Genomic DNA, 17,021 nt, shown 5'->3' with positions numbered 1-17,021 from the left:
GAGGCTGCCCCTGGTGGCTGGGGGGTGGGGGTGGTGGGAGACATGAGTGGGGGCCTGGTGGAGGCTGCCCCTGGTGGCTGGGGGGTGTTGGTGATAGGGGACATGAGTGGGGGCCTGGTGGAGGGTGCCCCTGCACTGCTGGGGGGTGGGGGTGTAGGGGTACATGAGTTGGACATGAGTGGGGGCCTGCTGGCAGGTGCCCCACAGTGCTGGGGGGTGGGGGTGGTGGGGAACATGAGTTGGACATGGGTGGGTGGCTGCTGGCAGGTGCCCCACAGTGCTGGGGGGTGGGGGTGGTGGGGAACATGAGTTGGACATGGGTGGGGGCCTGCTGGCAGGTGCCCCACAGTGCTGGGGGGTGGGGGTGGTGGGGAACATGAGTTGGACATGGGTGGGGGCCTGCTGGCAGGTGCCCCACAGTGCTGGGGGGTGGGGGTGGTGGGAGACATGAGTGGGGGCCTGGTGGAGGGTGCCCCTGCACTGCTGGGGGGTGGGGGTGGTGGGAGACATGAGTGGGGGCCTGGTGGAGGCTGCCCCTTCACTGCTGGGGGGTGGGGGTGGTGGGAGACATGAGTGGGGGCCTGGGGGAGGGTGCCCCTGGATGTTGGGGGGTGGGGTGGTGTGAGACATGAGTGGGGGCCTGGTGGAGGCTGCCCCTGGTGGCTGGGGGGTGGGGGTGGTGGGAGACATGGGTGGGGGCCTGGCGGAGGCTGCCCCTGCACTGCTGGGGGATGGGGGTGGTAGGAGACATGAGTGGGGGCCTGGTGGAGGGTGCCCCTGGTGGCTGGGGGGTGGGGGTGGTGGGAGACATGGGGGGGGCTGGTGGAGGGTGCTCCTGGATGCTGGGGGGTGGGGGCGGTGGGGGACATGAGTGGGGGCCTGGTGGAGGGTGCCCCTGCACTGCTGGGGGGTGGGGTGGTGGGAGACATGAGTGGGGGCCTGGTGGAGGGTGCCCCTGGTGGCTGGGGGGTGGGGGTGGTGGGAGACATGAGTGGGGGCCTGGTGGAGGGTGCCCCTGGTGGCTGGGGGGTGGGGGTGGTGGTAGACATGAGTGGGGGCCTGGTGGAGGGTGCCCCTGCACTGCTGGGGGTGGGGGTGTTGGGAGACATGAGTGGGGGCCTGGTGGAGGCTGCCCCTGCACTGCTGGGGGGTGGGGGTGGTGGGAGACATGAGTGGGGGCCTGGTGGAGGGTGCCCCTGGATGCTGGGTGGTGGGGGTGCAGGGGGACATGAGTGGGGACCTGGTGGAGGGAGCCCCTGGTGGCTGGGGGGTGAGGGTGGTGGAGACATGGGTAGGGGCCTGGTGGAGGGTGCCCCTGCACTGCTGGGGGGGGGTGGTGGGAGACGAGTGGGGGCCTGGTGGAGGGTGCCCCTGGATGCTGGGGGGTGGGGGTGCAGGGGGACATGAGTGGGGGCCTGGTGGAGGGTGCCCCTGTTGGCTGGGGGGTGGGGGTGGTGGGAGACATGGGTGGGGGCCTGGTGGAGGGTGCCCCTGGATGCTGGGGGGTGGGGGTGCAGGGGGACATGAGTGGGGGCCTGGTGGAGGGTGCCCCTGGTGGCTGGGGGGTGGGGGTGGTGGGAGACATGGGTGGGGGCCTGGTGGAGGGTGCCCCTGCACTGCTGGGGGGTGGGGGTGGTGGGAGACATGAGTGGGGGCCTGGTGGGGGCTGGCCATGGTGGCTGGGGGGTGGGGGTGGTGGGAGACATGCATTGTTGATCAGTAGTGCAAGGTGACATGTGGGTTGGCTGGGGGGCATGCCCATGGTGGATGGGCTGCCTGCGGGACATGAGCAGGGGTGCAGGGTAGTCCCCCGTGGTGTGGGCTGCCTGCAGGGGCCGTGGAGGTTGTGTAGCGTACACCTGGGAGGACCCACACGGCCAATTCACGTGTAGTACTCCCCAGAACCCCTGAAATACACATACCCTGCTGAAATCGCGTGTGGAACTTCCCGCACACCCCTGAAATACACGTACTCTGCTGAAATCGCATGTGGAACTTCCCGCGCACCACTGAAATACACGTACCCTGCTGAAATCGCGTGTGGAACTTCCCGCGCACCCCTGAAATACACGTACCCTGCTCGCACTGGGCCAATCGCGTGTGGAACTTCCCGCGCACCCCTGAAATACACGTACCCTGCTGAAATCGTGTGTGGAACTTCCCGCGCACCCCTGGAATACACATACCCTGCTGAAATCGTGTGTGGAACTTCCCGCGCACCCCTGAAATACACGTACCCTGCTGAAATCGCGTGTGGAACTTCCCGCGCACCCATGGAATACACGTACCCTGCTCGCACTGGGCTAATCGCGTGTGGAACTTCCCGCGCACCCCTGAAATACACGTACCCTGCCGAAATCGCGTGTGGAACTTCCCGCGCACCCATGGAATACACGTACCCTGCTCGCACTGGGCCAATTGCGTGTGGAACTTCCCGCGCACCCCTGAAATATACGTACCCTGCCGAAATCGCGTGTGAGACTTCCCGCGCACCCCGGTATACACGCACACGTATTTTTTGTCAGCGGGTGTCCGTGTTTGTGGGTACCCCTTTGCACGTCATTTGTCCTGGAGGGCCACAGTATGGGACATTCATCATGGCTGTATATAGGTGCTATTTGTTGGCGCACCTTTTGGCGCACATTTCTTCCAGGCGCAGAGACGCTACCGCCTGCTTTCTTGTGGCGGTCGTGTTTGTGCATGTGCGCTGGTTTGAGCGTGCGCTTTTTTGCCCTATTCTATTCCATGAATACGTGTTGTAGGCGAGCGTGTGGGCGTTCCGCGCACTTGTACCCTGTACTTCCCCCGTGACGCCCACGTTTTGGCAAGTTGTTCCCCATTCCGAGTGTTACGCCCCGTGTTCCGCCTACTTTTGTTGCGTGCGCCGCGCTATGTGCGATTTTCGCTGTGGCCTGTGCGATTTTCGCTGTGACCTGGCGCACACAGTTAGATGGCCTGTGCGCCAACGTGCGCTGCGCACTTTTTTATCGCACATCCGATGGTTTTCTCGCACACGGCCTTCCATGAATCGATGTGCGCTGCTTTTCGTGCGATTTTCGCACTTGCACTGCGATTTTCGCTATTCCACTGCGATTCGCATGTTTTTGCCCACTTGCGCCGCGCTAATTATTCCATGAATCGGCCTGCAAGTGTTTTAATTAAGAGTGTAAAATAACCTGAAATTACAGTTATTTAATATTAATAAATATTGGGCAACCAATATGAACAATATAGAAGAACGGGCATTCAGAATGTAGTGTTACTATGTAACACCACAAGGTAAGGTTGGCGTTGCAGACTGCAGAAGCAACAATCCCACATGTTGCTATTGCTAGAAACACTTTGAGTCTTTTTTATGTACCCTCTACTTCAATGTTGGAGTAGGGCGCATTCTGTCATTGCAAAGTTTCCTTACCCCTTAGCAGTGGGTACTGTATCACTTATCTGCACAGTACTTTTAGCCTGAAATCTTCACTAATTTTCAAGTTGATTGCATTATTACAGTGACAACACAGATGGTGAGGCAGAAACTTAAATGGTGGACTTGTAAACATAGATTTTAAGTCAATCAACCACTTCTTCCGGTCCTGCACAGGACTGTTCACGAACCTCTTAACTGTTTGCACTTTTGTGACAAAAAAACACCAGTTTTTTGCTACTTGCAGCCATATCCCATCCCATCCTCATCACCCTTCACCTCCCCAGTGATTATTTGATAAGTTTGACAAGTGCAATGTTGTGTTTTTTAATATGTTTATACTGCGATGTCCACGGACACCAAGCACGGATCCAAGATGGCGGGTGTTTCCAAAAATCTGACGCACTTCACACTCTTCACCATCCAATCAGGGGACACGTTGCATGTCCGCGGACATGACGCGAGCTGATTAGCCAATCGGTGTCCTGCCCACGGAGCGAACAGGGAAGTGTGTCCGTGGAGCGGACATAGATATCACTAATATTTTGTGACCTTCTTTTTGGTCGTTTAAAAAAAAACTACCAGATGGATTTTTACCAAATTTACAAAAGCACGCTTTCGGGACCAAGCTGCTGCTCCTGCCGCAAATTTGGTGAAAATCCGTCCAGCAGTTTGGGCTGTAGGCATGAGCACATTTTTTCACCATTCAGTCTATGGGAAAAAAAGAAATTTTGGGACCCCACCCATAACTTTTCTCCCCCTGCACCAAACTTCACCAAACTTTGCAAAAAAAATCAGAGTGGGCCATATACTTTTTTTTTTTTGTGAAAAAATTAAAAAGTTATTGACCGTCCAACAAATTTTTTTTTTCAAAAGGTGCCACCTACTTCCCTTTCATTTTCTCGTAGCCAAAGCGCACATCCTAATCCGCTGGACGGATTTGGCAAGAGAAACTTGGGCACGAAGCGTTGATTCACGATCCATGTTTGGTTTGGGGTTATTCAGTGCTGTAGTATTTTAAAATTCGATGGAGAAGGGGGTGCTCCCTACCCCAAAAATGATAGTTATATCACCCATGGTGCATTGCAGGATCATGGTTTTCAGAAATGAAATGACAACCATCTTGTTTTTCTCTCGATGCGATAAATATTCGAGGCTATGAGAAAAAGACATCAGGGTGGAGGTGGGGGGTGACTCAATTGCCACCCAGGTCTCCCATTCATGCAGTAACAAAGATAGATTCTGCTTAGCTTCGAAGTGAGGAAGGTGCCAGCTTCCTGATGCCATGTTGCTTGATAAATGAGCCACACTTTCAAGACCACTTAGAGGAATGAGCTGGCCCTTTTCTTGTTATGAAGCTAATCAGGGTCAGCTGGGCTTTGAAGTTAATCAGGGTCAGCCACGGTTACTGCATGGATGGGCGACCAAATGAGCATCTGAATTATTAACTTTTTTTTAACCATGTCACTGTCTGTCCTTGAAGGTTCTGCACTCAGAGACAATTTTTTGCCTTTTGCTGAATTGCATTCTGGTATTTGTAGTGTCCCAGTGAATAATACAAAATAAAAAACAGGTATTTTTACAGCAACAGTGGGCTTTCCATCCCTGCAGTAACTGGACAAACCATGCTTAGCTTCAAAGTGACGAAGGGGTCAGCCCACTAGGGCCATGTTGTCTAATATATGGGTTCCCCCTAAGAAGAGCACTTAGAGAAACATGGCCTAAGTGGGCTGGATCTTTCCTCGCTTTGAAACTAAGCAGGGTCAGTCCCAGTTACTGGATGGATGGTAGACAGTCCACGGTCCTGAATGCAGTGTGTTTTCTTAGTTTTAAATATCTCAGAAAACATGACATCCACATTTTTATGAAACAGAAACAACAAAATTAAAGAATACAGATCGCCTGCCCCGAAAACTGACATCACTAGATGCTTACACCCATTTTCACAACGCCAATCCACGTCTCGTGTCAACATTCTCTGTGCGCAAGCTATTGATGTGTCTCCATGGAAATGCCAGGAAGCCTCTTTCCTCAACAAGTATAAACAGACCTTTTCTCAGCAGAGAACATTGTAGTTGCTTTTTCAATCGTCTCTCTGTATTTAGTTTTGATTGTTCGTGACTCGGTTCTGCTCTGTTCAGCTTTCTCCCGAGTACGACGCCTAGAGAACATGTACTTACACTAGCAGAACTGATTTAATAACGTACTTTAGTTTTATTTAAATATTTGTCATATAATGTATCAAGGTCTTCACCAAATCTTATATAATTTCGAAAAGTCATAGTTTGTGCTGATGTATTTGCATTATGGGTATTTTTAACATTTCATGTATTTTCTTCTCCTCCTTTACCAGTAGTTGCTACATACAAACAAAAATGTTTTTATTTTTCTGAATGTGGATTTTGTACTTATTTAATTTTCAGGATCTATGGCAACAATATAAACCTACCAGTACAAACCTGAATATTCCGAAGAGGAACTAATTGAAAGAGAAAGAGAAAGAAGTGGAAACAATGGGGAATTGGACGATAGTTGGGAAGATGAATCAACGGGGCCTGAGCCTAGTCGCATGGAAGACATTTCCACCTGGTGTACCTGCAATCCTTGCAAGGTCATGCCAACCGAGGTGGAGAACTGCTGCTGCCAAGAAATCTAGCCTAAGAAGACACACCAACACTGGGCATTACTGAGCTGCATGACTTTAGGGAATTCACTCCAAGTAAAAAGTAAGTATACTCTAGATGTGATGTAATTTTGACCACTGAGACGACTAACATTTCATGTTGTTCTACATTGTTGTAACTTTGTTCGATCACTGACAAATTAATTTAGTCTGTAAATTTAATACATTGCTCACACTTATTGCAAATCAGAGTGTTCATCGCTTACGTGTCTTTCCTTTTCGACTAAAAAAACTATATTTCTCTATGGCCCAAACTGTTCTGGCTCAAATGGTTGTTCATTTTTGTGATGTGTCGATACTTCAAACCTAAGTACATCTTTCCAGAAAGTTACTTTTCTAAGGGTAACTATGCCACCGAATTTAGGATGCATTTTTAAATAAGGTGGTACTCTTCTCTGGTTCATTCATGAAAATATTTCCATTTCTCTTCCACAGGTGGTACAGGCTGTTGGCCTACCATTCGTTTACATGCTGGCTTCATGGTAGGCTTGGAGTAATAACCGCCTGTGTCATTCGAGCCATTCGTACCAAATTCCCTAGTGACAGCGAACAATGCAGGGTATTTTCACACACTATGCTGCAACCTCAAGTATACAATTTGAAGTTTGTTTGTGCCATCAACTTCACCAAACTAAATCAAATACAAATTAGCATATATAAATAGTTGTTTGAATTTTTCAGTGAGTCAAGAACACACTCAATCGTCTATGAGGGTCATGAAAGAATGGTTGTTGCCCTTTTGCGCTCACCTCATCTCCATCCACCCCCCTTCCAGTAGTGGGTGGGTGGGAATGCTCAACTCAAAGGGATCCTCCAGACTCCTCTCTTCAAGACCCCATCCCTGCAATCAACATATGTTTGTGTCCCTTCAGCAGTGTTCCGGGTCTTTTGCATTCGCATCATGCCCATCCATCTCCCCTCCAGTATCAATGCTACTGCGCAACTGTGGCCGTGCACTCAAGAGGGCTGGGTGGGTGTTTAACACTGAAGTTGCCAAACCCCATGTATACTTCACAGGGATCTTCCGCACAAGGACCATTGGTCTGGCTTGTCATAGGCTCCTACTTCCATCCCCTAGGCACTAGCACAGACAATTGGCACAAAGCTTAGTCGGAGCATGAATGTTACTTACCATTTTGGTATTATTTTTCATAAACCTGCGTTCCAATTTCAGCTTGTGGCGCTATGAAATACAATTTTGTTGTAGACTGCGTGTTAAATATGTTCACCTTGTGTGCTGTGTGGCAACTCAACATGATAATGAACACACTTGAGACCTATTTAGTATGAGCATGGAATGTCACCCTGTCTCGCATATGGTAGAGAGGGCTGCTTGAATGGACAGGCATGAATTATAGCATGAGCCATGCACTATTTATTTATTTATTTATTTTATGTTTAATTTGTTAGCACTATATGCTAAAAGTGTATGTAGCAAACAAATGATTTAAGAGCGGAACTGGGATATAGTAATGATGTGCGGTTAGTATATATCACACTAGGAGAAGGGGTATGCTTTGTGCCACAAAACAGTGCTGGATGAGGGAGAGGTGGGGTTTCGATTTAATTTTCTTACAGGGATGATATATCCCCAGAGGTAACAGAAACTCATCATTTTCTGTACTGATCTTTCGTTCCTGTCGCAAAACATATTTTATATAGCTGTTTGCAACTATCCTTAGGTTTCTGAACCACTTGCCCGAAGCAGCGCCTTGTCCAGTTTTTTTTATTTTTTGTGGCGTCTTCCACAAAATCAAAACCTTTCCGTCTCTGGCTTCAATCACTGAAAACAGGCTGCTATTGTTATTTGGCCCTGAGCGAAAGTCAGCAACTGTTTGAAGGACACAATGGGCCTGCTTCACAGAGCGTTCTCCTATGGGATTGCACCATTATAAAAAGCTTCTGTGAATCAGGCCCAATGTGTCAAATACCCTCAGAAAATGATAACATTTAATATATTGAAAGTGGACAAATTTAAGCTCAACTATACATAATAGTTGTGCAATTAAAAACGGCATGTGTGCTGTATGCATAATGACTAATTCAGCAATGTGCGAATGTGTGATTTGACCAAAAGAATTGACACAGTACGTTATGTTATATTGAATGATATTTGTACTGTGCACTATAAAAAAGCGAGTGTGTAACTCATGGTTTGTTTCTCTGTCTAGTAATGATTGTTATTTGTGTATAGTTTAAAGAGGAGCGAATAGAGGTTTGATCATTTTGGACGTACTGCTTACTGGCCTTGCACACCAATATATACTTTGTAGAGTTATGGTTTGTTAGATGGACCATACTGTGACGATTATTCCCAGAAGAGCCACAACCACAACCTGTATGCAGGTTAAGGATATCTACACCGCTTTGTCCCATGGGATATCCTGGTGTGCTGTCACCGGTGCTTCCTTGTGCACCATAAAATTAGGTTTGGGAGGAGGGGCGGGGATGACCCTTTTCCGAGGGCACTTGGTTCTCTTTTTGACCACTAATCTTACCACTTCCATTGAAATGACATTGGTCTGTGGTTCAACTTAAAATGTTACTATATCTGTCCTTTTTTTCTGGTAAGGCCCACTATGTGAAGTGGGTGCATCTGATTCTCTGCACCATTGGGAACTATACCTACTTCACACGCTAAACTTTCATGCACATTGTGATCTCAAGTACTCCCCCATGTTGTCATACCTGTGTTCTTTCTGTGTGATTTGTGCTTATGATTAGGTTTCTTCCGGTTCTGAATAATATGGTAACTTTTTATATTCTATTACAGAACACCTACTAAAATATATTCTTTTATCTATACAGCTATATTGTACCTTTATATGCATTCCAAGGTTTCCAGCTTCCGTCGGATGGATTCTTCAATCAACATTTGCGGCTAACAATAAATGGTGCTTATTTGATTACCTTTATGTGGGACGAACGACAGGGACCAATCTGCCCTTTGGTGGTACCAGCAATAAGGAGCAACCTGTTAATGATTATGATTTAAAAACATGCTGAAGCAAAAGCGTTGTGCTTGAAAGTGCAAAGAATCCATATCTTCTCACGAGCGGAACTCCATGTGCGTCATCAGAAGTTTTGCTGGTGTAACATAAGGACACACAAGAAATGGAGTTCAGGGATTGATCGGTCACTGATCACAATCGGTGTACCATGAGGAAGATATAAAGAACATTTGAAGCATGTGATGTTCGCTAGCTATAACTTGTATTGCAAAAACATATAGTTCATTTTGTGAACTTAATCTTCTCTTGTGAGTGTTCTTTGCAAAATAAAAGCACTTGTTACATTGCAGACTATTCATGTTTTCTTAAAAATGAATGTTTTGCTCTCCTATTTGGGACAACAAAATGGTAATGGGGAAGGGCCATGGTGAATGGGAATTACCGCCCCCGCCAACCTTGGGATGGGGCGGTAATTGCTCCATTCACCATGGCGGAATCGGTAAGGTTTTGGAGGCAACCATGGGGCTAATAGCGCCATGGTTACCTCCAGGGTCATAATGAGGCCCAATATCTTTAAAAATACATGCCCGAACAATCGGGACAATAACATTTTTGAGCGAACTTCCCCTTTATGGAGTTCGAGACTTAGCACTTAACCATTATGCTACAATGATGTTATTGTTTGGAATTTTACAAGTTTCAAATTTAGTCTTTTATCATTGAACATATTAAATTATAGGCTAAGTATGAAATATTTGCCCCATGATGCACCAAACCATTGTGGCCTAGTGGTGAAATGCTGAGCCTTGAACTCTGACAGACCAGGATTTAAGGCTCTATGTTTTTTTTAAAAAATTTTAATAATTTAATTTAATTTAATTAAAAGAAAATTAATTAAAAGAAAAGCAACAGGAGGTGGCGAGTTTTGTTGCAGTGCAGTCCTGTAATCTTATTTAGCATGAGGGCATTTAGACGTCCACTTTCATGTCCAAACATCCCTTGCTCCAAAATAACACACCAGAATGGCTTTCGTGCCCAAAAGGGTGTGCAAAAATGGGTGCTGCGGCGGGATGGGTGTGATTTTTCAAATTCTCACTACAACTGGCCTAGATATATAAGTGAACAAAAACAAGTGGCCTAGATATGTGATGTCATCAGTGATGTCATCAATGACATTTGTGATGTCATTTTTAATGTACTAGGTGTTGGTCTAAGCACTGCACAGTGGTGCGATGGTTTTACTTCCATTTAACAAAGTTATTTCACTGAATTTCATAGGTTTTTATTAGTGCAATTTAACCCTAACATCCCTTTAACAATGTTTGTTCACTATATTTCATAGGTTTTAACCAGTGCATTCTTAATTTGCTACACGTTTGTTATATTATACTCACCACCAAAGTTGCAGCTCTGGAGTATGCAGTCAGTATGAAAGTCTGCGGACAGCAGGTAGCATCAACAGAACTCAGAAACAAAGGGGAGCAAACACAATGTTGTACCCTTCAATCAACATAAACATATACATACACCAACAGTACTTATATTTACTACACCCAAACATACCTGTTTGTACAATTCAACATTTCAGAATGTAAATGCTATTTTTTTCATTTAGCACACAATATTATGGAATGCACCAAGCACAAACCATAACTGTACACCTCAAATGATCAGTTCAGTACAACTCTTAATACAGACTGAGATACACCAGCAGCTCATTACAAAACAACCTATCATAAAATAGTAAGTACAGTGTATTTATTTCTCTATTATTACCATTCATTCTTTTAACAAAATCAAATATCACCATTTTTTATTTTGACAGAATTGTCAGAAACACTTGATTGGCTAGAAGAAAACTTTCTCAACGAAGAAATGAGTGATGATGAAATCTCTAATGGTAAACAATACATATTTCTATATAAACAGATAATGTAATTTATATACAACTCATTGAAATGATAATTTCTTCTTTTCTTATGGTACATACTTACTTGAAGAAACTGCACCACAAATTAATCATGAAGAATCCCAACAATCACAAAAACAATCCCAATCCCCAACTGTACACAATGAAATGATGATCTTCTCTGCAAAATTAGATGAACCTAATAATGACTTTAAGGAACGTTTAAATTATGAAAAAATCATGTTATTAAAAATGTTGATTATCACTGTCCTACTTGCACCTGTTCTCCTTACCACATCAATCATCCCAATCAAATTCACAAAATATAAATGAAAGATGATTTAATGAAATGTCCAATCCTGCCTCCCCTGATGACTTATTGGTCCGGAGGTGTCCGCAGGAAATTAGTCCAACGACAGAACCCAGATATCAGACATTTGTTTACCTACTTTTTATCATTTTTTTAAATAGACAACTGGATACATGTACATCAAATTTACAAAAGCACGCTTTTGGGACCAAGCTGCTGCTCTTCATGCAAGTTCTGTGAACACTTTTTCAGTGGTTTGGGCTATAGGTGTAAGCAATTTATTTTTCTCCATTGTGTCTATGAGGATTTCAAACATTTTGGGACCCCGCTTATAACTTTACCTCCGCAGGATGGAACAACACCAAACTTCACAAAATCATTCTGAGAGGGCCATAAATTTTTTGGGGAACATTTTGGTGGCTATTCATCTAGGGGGGCGTTAGTGATGTAATCTCTGATGTCATCATTGCTGTCATATGCTGCACACCATTTACCTAAATTGTCTGCCAAATTGCAGGGGTTTTCTTGTGTTACATTTTCACCTTAAAGTCCCTGCAAATAATGTTTTTTCCCTGAATTTCAAAGGTTTTGATAGAATGTATTGTTCACCTTAACATCTCCTCACCTGAAGTCATTGTCCATGACTATACATACATATTCAACATTCAATATACAATACGTGTAATATATGCAGTCAAACACTATAATTACTGAACCCAATAAAAGTATTCTAAGTGGTACTAATTAGCTTAAGTGTAGAAGGTAGTAGCTGTTAGATAAAGTCACTTGAAAATAGAGACTTCTCATTAGAAAATAAAAATAATTATGAAAAAACATAATATTTAAATGTGGACATTGACTATTTTCATAACACTTACTATTAAACATGTTTTACTTCTGTCTATTCTTATTTTTTTTGTTAGTGCAACATGTACTTATTATTTTATGTTTCAAATCACGGAAATAGATTTACCAAAATCAGGTACTTTCCCTGCAATTAAGTATTATAATTGTTTACTAATAGATGAAATTCAAACCATTTGTATAATGTTACATATTTTTATTTTAAACTTTATAAGTTGATGAGAACTACAAATGAATGCTCCACTTCATGTGTTATAACATGAACATGTCATTTTGTTATTATTTTAAGTGTAACAAAATAAAATATGTATCAAAAGAGGTCAAACAAATATTCAACTCAGTTATTCAGTAATGTCATATTTCATGTAATTATTGATCACATCGGTTATGTAATGTATGATGTAATTACTGATGTCACCAGTGATGTTATCCATAATGTAATCTGTGATGTCATCATTGTGGTCATGTGCTGCACAAAGTGGGGGCAGATAGTTAAAGGTGGAATTTCTCTAAATGGCATTGATCCATGGCCAGTGACCATGGCCGAACATGGTGCATAGTTTCTTGAGGTTGCTCTAATATCTTTCTTTTGGGCCCACTAGCCATGGGTACTGGAAATGTCAAACCATTACTTTGATACCAAACACCCATTGCCCACTGCCCAGTAGATGTAGGCACTGCAGATGTTAAACATTTTTTTGTAACTCCTTATTCCTCTGATAATTTAAGAGTAATAATTTCCAATAACAGAAATTCCTTATGTTATAGTAAAGGTTCACTAATTCCTATGATAATGGGAAAAAATGCTCTAAATTAAAATGTCTTCCATGTCCTCACAGGCATTCAACATGTACCCCCCTTCATTTTTCCAGGTCCCCTCACTCCACTTAATTGCTTTTTCCCTTCCTAAGCCTTACCCATTACCCCCTATTAGTATTTGCTTCGTGTGACACACTTTTTGCTGTGTGTGTCTTGCGGTGCTGCCACTGTAATGTCATGAGTTTCCTGTGGTCTTCCCCTGTAAACCAAAAATGTTTACCCTTAACTGGCTCCCCAACCCATCCCCAAATACCCAGATTCACATAGTATCTACTTTCCCACTCCAATCCCAAGCCCCATGTGATTTGTATTGCTATTTACATAGTGCCTATGGCCAGGCCATCCAAGCACTGTGGTTCAAAAGAATCACTTGTTTCCACATGCATGACTACATAAAAAGGAGAATTCTGAGTCTCTTTCTGGAAACAAGAATGTTTTTAGACTCTGCAAGTTCATGCAGGTGTTCATTCCAATGTTTTTTGGCATTCCTCCTCGAAATAGCATTCTGAGGTCTTTCATTTGTGGCTTCTCCCGGTAATATTGCAGGACCACTTGCATCGAGCAACAAAAAATACAAGGTGTCTTTTCATTTCTGAAAAGGCTCCCAGCCTCTCTGCTGCAAAGCACCAAGGCTGATGTATATAAAAGTTCTAAGGAACAGGGGAGCACCCCTACATGTCTCTGTCAAATATTTTAAAAACTATTGGATGAATTTACCCCAAACCAGTCAAGGAAATTAATGGTTTGTTCCCAAATTGTTTCTTATTTGTTCTAAAACTGCCCACGGTTTTCATGCTATGGTTTCAAAAACTGCACTTTTTCTCTATGGCAAAATGAATGCGAGTAGGCTGTAACAACATGTTTTTTCATAATAACTTTTTCAGTTGCTAACACATTTTTCCCTATATTTCCAGTTTAGTGGGGCTCTTCACAAACATTTACTTTGGAAACTTTCATCAAAATCCATCCATCTCTTCAAAATGTATTAGCCTCACTCGGCCTATCTGCTATAAAAAGCACCACGACAGATATAAATATTTTTAGGAGCAGGGGGCACCCGCTTCTCTGTCGAATATTTTAAAAACTACTGGATGAATTTACCCCAAACCAGTCAAGAAATCTAAGTCCACACTTTGTACCCACGTTGTTTCTTATTTGGTCCAAATCTGCCCTGTGGATCTCGCGTTATAGCTTCAAATACTGCACTGTTTCTCTATTTGAAAATGAATGGACTGACAACTGTAAAACTGTGTTGTTTTGTTTTCTTAACAACCTTTTCATTTTATAATTGCAGTTTGGGGGTGCCCTTGACAAACCTTATTTTTTGAAAATGTAATTGAAATTCATCCAGCAAGTCAAAAGTTACTAGCAATACAATTTTGGGAGAAAATTGTGGATTTTTTTATTTCTGAAATGCCTCTCAACCTCTCAGCCTCTCCAAAGCACCATGGGAGATATCTCTATAATTTTGGGACACAGGGGCACCACCTACTTGTGGGATGTATTGACCCACTCTGCCATACTATGCGGCATCACTCTGCTATTTATGGTGCAAGAAACAGCAACAATGGCGGCAAAATTCTTGTGCGCGCCAAAACCTCCAAAACCTAATTTTTCAACACACAAAAAGATGGATGCACAACCTGCCACCCATGGTGCATGTGTGGTGGAATAGAGCACACACTGCAGACAATGTGCCAGTGGGCTCCATGACAAGCACACATAGAGTGCAGAGGGAGCAGCAGCACTTTGCAAGTAAAACTCCATAATTTGCCTGTAACTGCCATTTACTTTGCTGCTAAAACCCCAAAATGCATAACACTTCCCAACACTCAAAATCTTGTTTGGCACTAAAATTAATTTAATCTAATGAAGCACTGTGAATGTACAAAGTCCTAAAATGTGAAGAGAAAAACATGTTCTCAGAAAAACTGGATTGCCTGTGAATGACAGCCCTGTCAGATGGGCTCCCCTGATGAAACTTCAAAGTTATCTAAACTAAAAGTCTGCCAGATTAGCAAACATAAAAGGATTGGTGCTAAAAGGAATATAGATCTCAGTTGTTTTTGATTCCACAGGTTTAAAGCTAAGGATGTAATTTATCTATGTCATTTGATGCAACAGGTTTGGTTTCTGCTGGATTTTAAGTCAAGAAATTAAGAATAAATTAGCCTGGCTGGGCCTGCAAGAAGTGGAAAAAAAGGTTTCCCCCAAGGGGAGGGAAATCCTCTCAGCAGAAACTCACTGACACATGACAGGCCAGACGTTTGTCTACAACGAAGGAATGAACAATGGCAGATCCTCCAGGCCAGGAAATGGATGTGTGAAAAGGTCATAAACTGCTCCTTGAAGGAATTCCCTCATTTGCTGCTAAGAATAAATAATGAAACATTTTTAGAGACTCATAACGTGTTATCCAAAGTGGTGAAAAATATAATAAGGACAGATTTGTTATTCTAATTTTTGGCTTTACGTTTCACGAGGTGGTGGAACTGTGTAACATGTTCTGGACAGGAATGGCAATATAGGTGGTTTTATGTGAACTGTAATAAGGCTAGAATTGTTAAAACTTTACACACACATCCCTATGGTAAACATACATATTTGTGGAAATTTGCAGACAGTTTGGAAAATGTGTTAATGGCGAAATGCACAACATTCTCCAGAAAGGTGAAACAAGGTCTCACATCTGTGGGAGTTTGATGAATAGATACTATATAGAATATGGAATATTTGTGTGTGATTTTTGTAGAGGTTCCCAATGTATAAATATGTATTTAGGACAAAATTCAATTTTGATACTGGTGGCTAGCAGAGATTCTAAGGACTGTAAAAGCCAAACCATAAATGTGACATCATCCATCCTTGATCCAATCACTCAGATGCAAGGCAGAGATGAGGCCCTGATCCAATCCCAGTCCCCAGGTGCAAACTTAGTTAAGCCAGCCCATACACCCATTTTTGTGATGTCATTTGAAAGGATAAATAGAGACAGCTGAAAACACATAGGGACTCACTGACTCACTCACTTTTCTGTTTCCAGCGAAACACTTTGTTCCAGCATTCAACATCCAGCATTTAACATCCTTCCAGATCCAGATGCCAATAATTAGGCCAAGCAGTAGCTGAACCATTTTCAGCAAGGCCTCAATCTTTAAACTTATTCTCACAACCCAGTTTAGCGCTGTGGTGTGGAAAAGCATCCTGAACTAGCATCCTGAAACTATCGGGCTTGCTACCATAAGGCTTGCCTGATGAACTCGCTATCCCGCTGAATTGAAATACCCAGAAACAAGAAGGGAAGATCCTGTGCAGCTTCACTGACCGGCCTAGCTGATCCTGTCCCATGCCTGATGTGCTGTCCTTCCTTGATAGTGCCAATCCATTGACCAGAACTGTGACTGTCCAAAAATCTTAAATCTGAGTGGATTGTGAGTATTGATAAGACACTAGAGAACTATTGTCTACCTTGCTTATCTTGTTCCACTCTAATCTCTGAACTATCCCTACTTTCATAACCTTTAACAGTGTCAAAATCTTTAGTGCTATCTTATTCTGTCGTGTTGCTAAAGCGCCATTTTCATAGTCATCTTTATTTGTGTAACTCTGATCCACTTTGAGTCTTTCGACTGGTGCCGCCGGGGAAGGTGATGGAGATCTGTTACTGATTACTTAATTTGTCCCGACTTGGTTGCCTAGCCTAAACGCTCTAGCCTTGAGTAATAGCATAAGCCATATTTTCTGATTCTCACTAAACCTATAAATCTCCCTCAGTTTTTAAGATAGAAGGGAAATTTGAACTCCCACTTGTACCTAACATCCTTAGCTATCTCTATAACCCATTGCTAAACAGTGCGATCGACCCGTTATATCAAAAACCGCATAAGTAAAAGTTTGCCACGAATTTCCCTGTTGAAAAAGTTTACACATGTGAATTGCCTTTAAATAATTTCACACTTGGCCTTTGAGATTTCAAATGTTTTCTTTTGATTAAATCATTGCTTGTGTTTGCTTGCATCCGTTCAAAGTGGCTCCCATAGAAATGTATAATAATCTAAGCATTTTAT

Source organism: Ambystoma mexicanum, chromosome 1q, assembly GCF_040938575.1.
Source record: "Ambystoma mexicanum isolate Mex_15411 chromosome 1q, UKY_AmexF1_1, whole genome shotgun sequence".
NCBI lineage: Eukaryota > Metazoa > Chordata > Amphibia > Caudata > Ambystomatidae > Ambystoma > Ambystoma mexicanum.
This window is presented reverse-complemented; position numbering follows the sequence as displayed.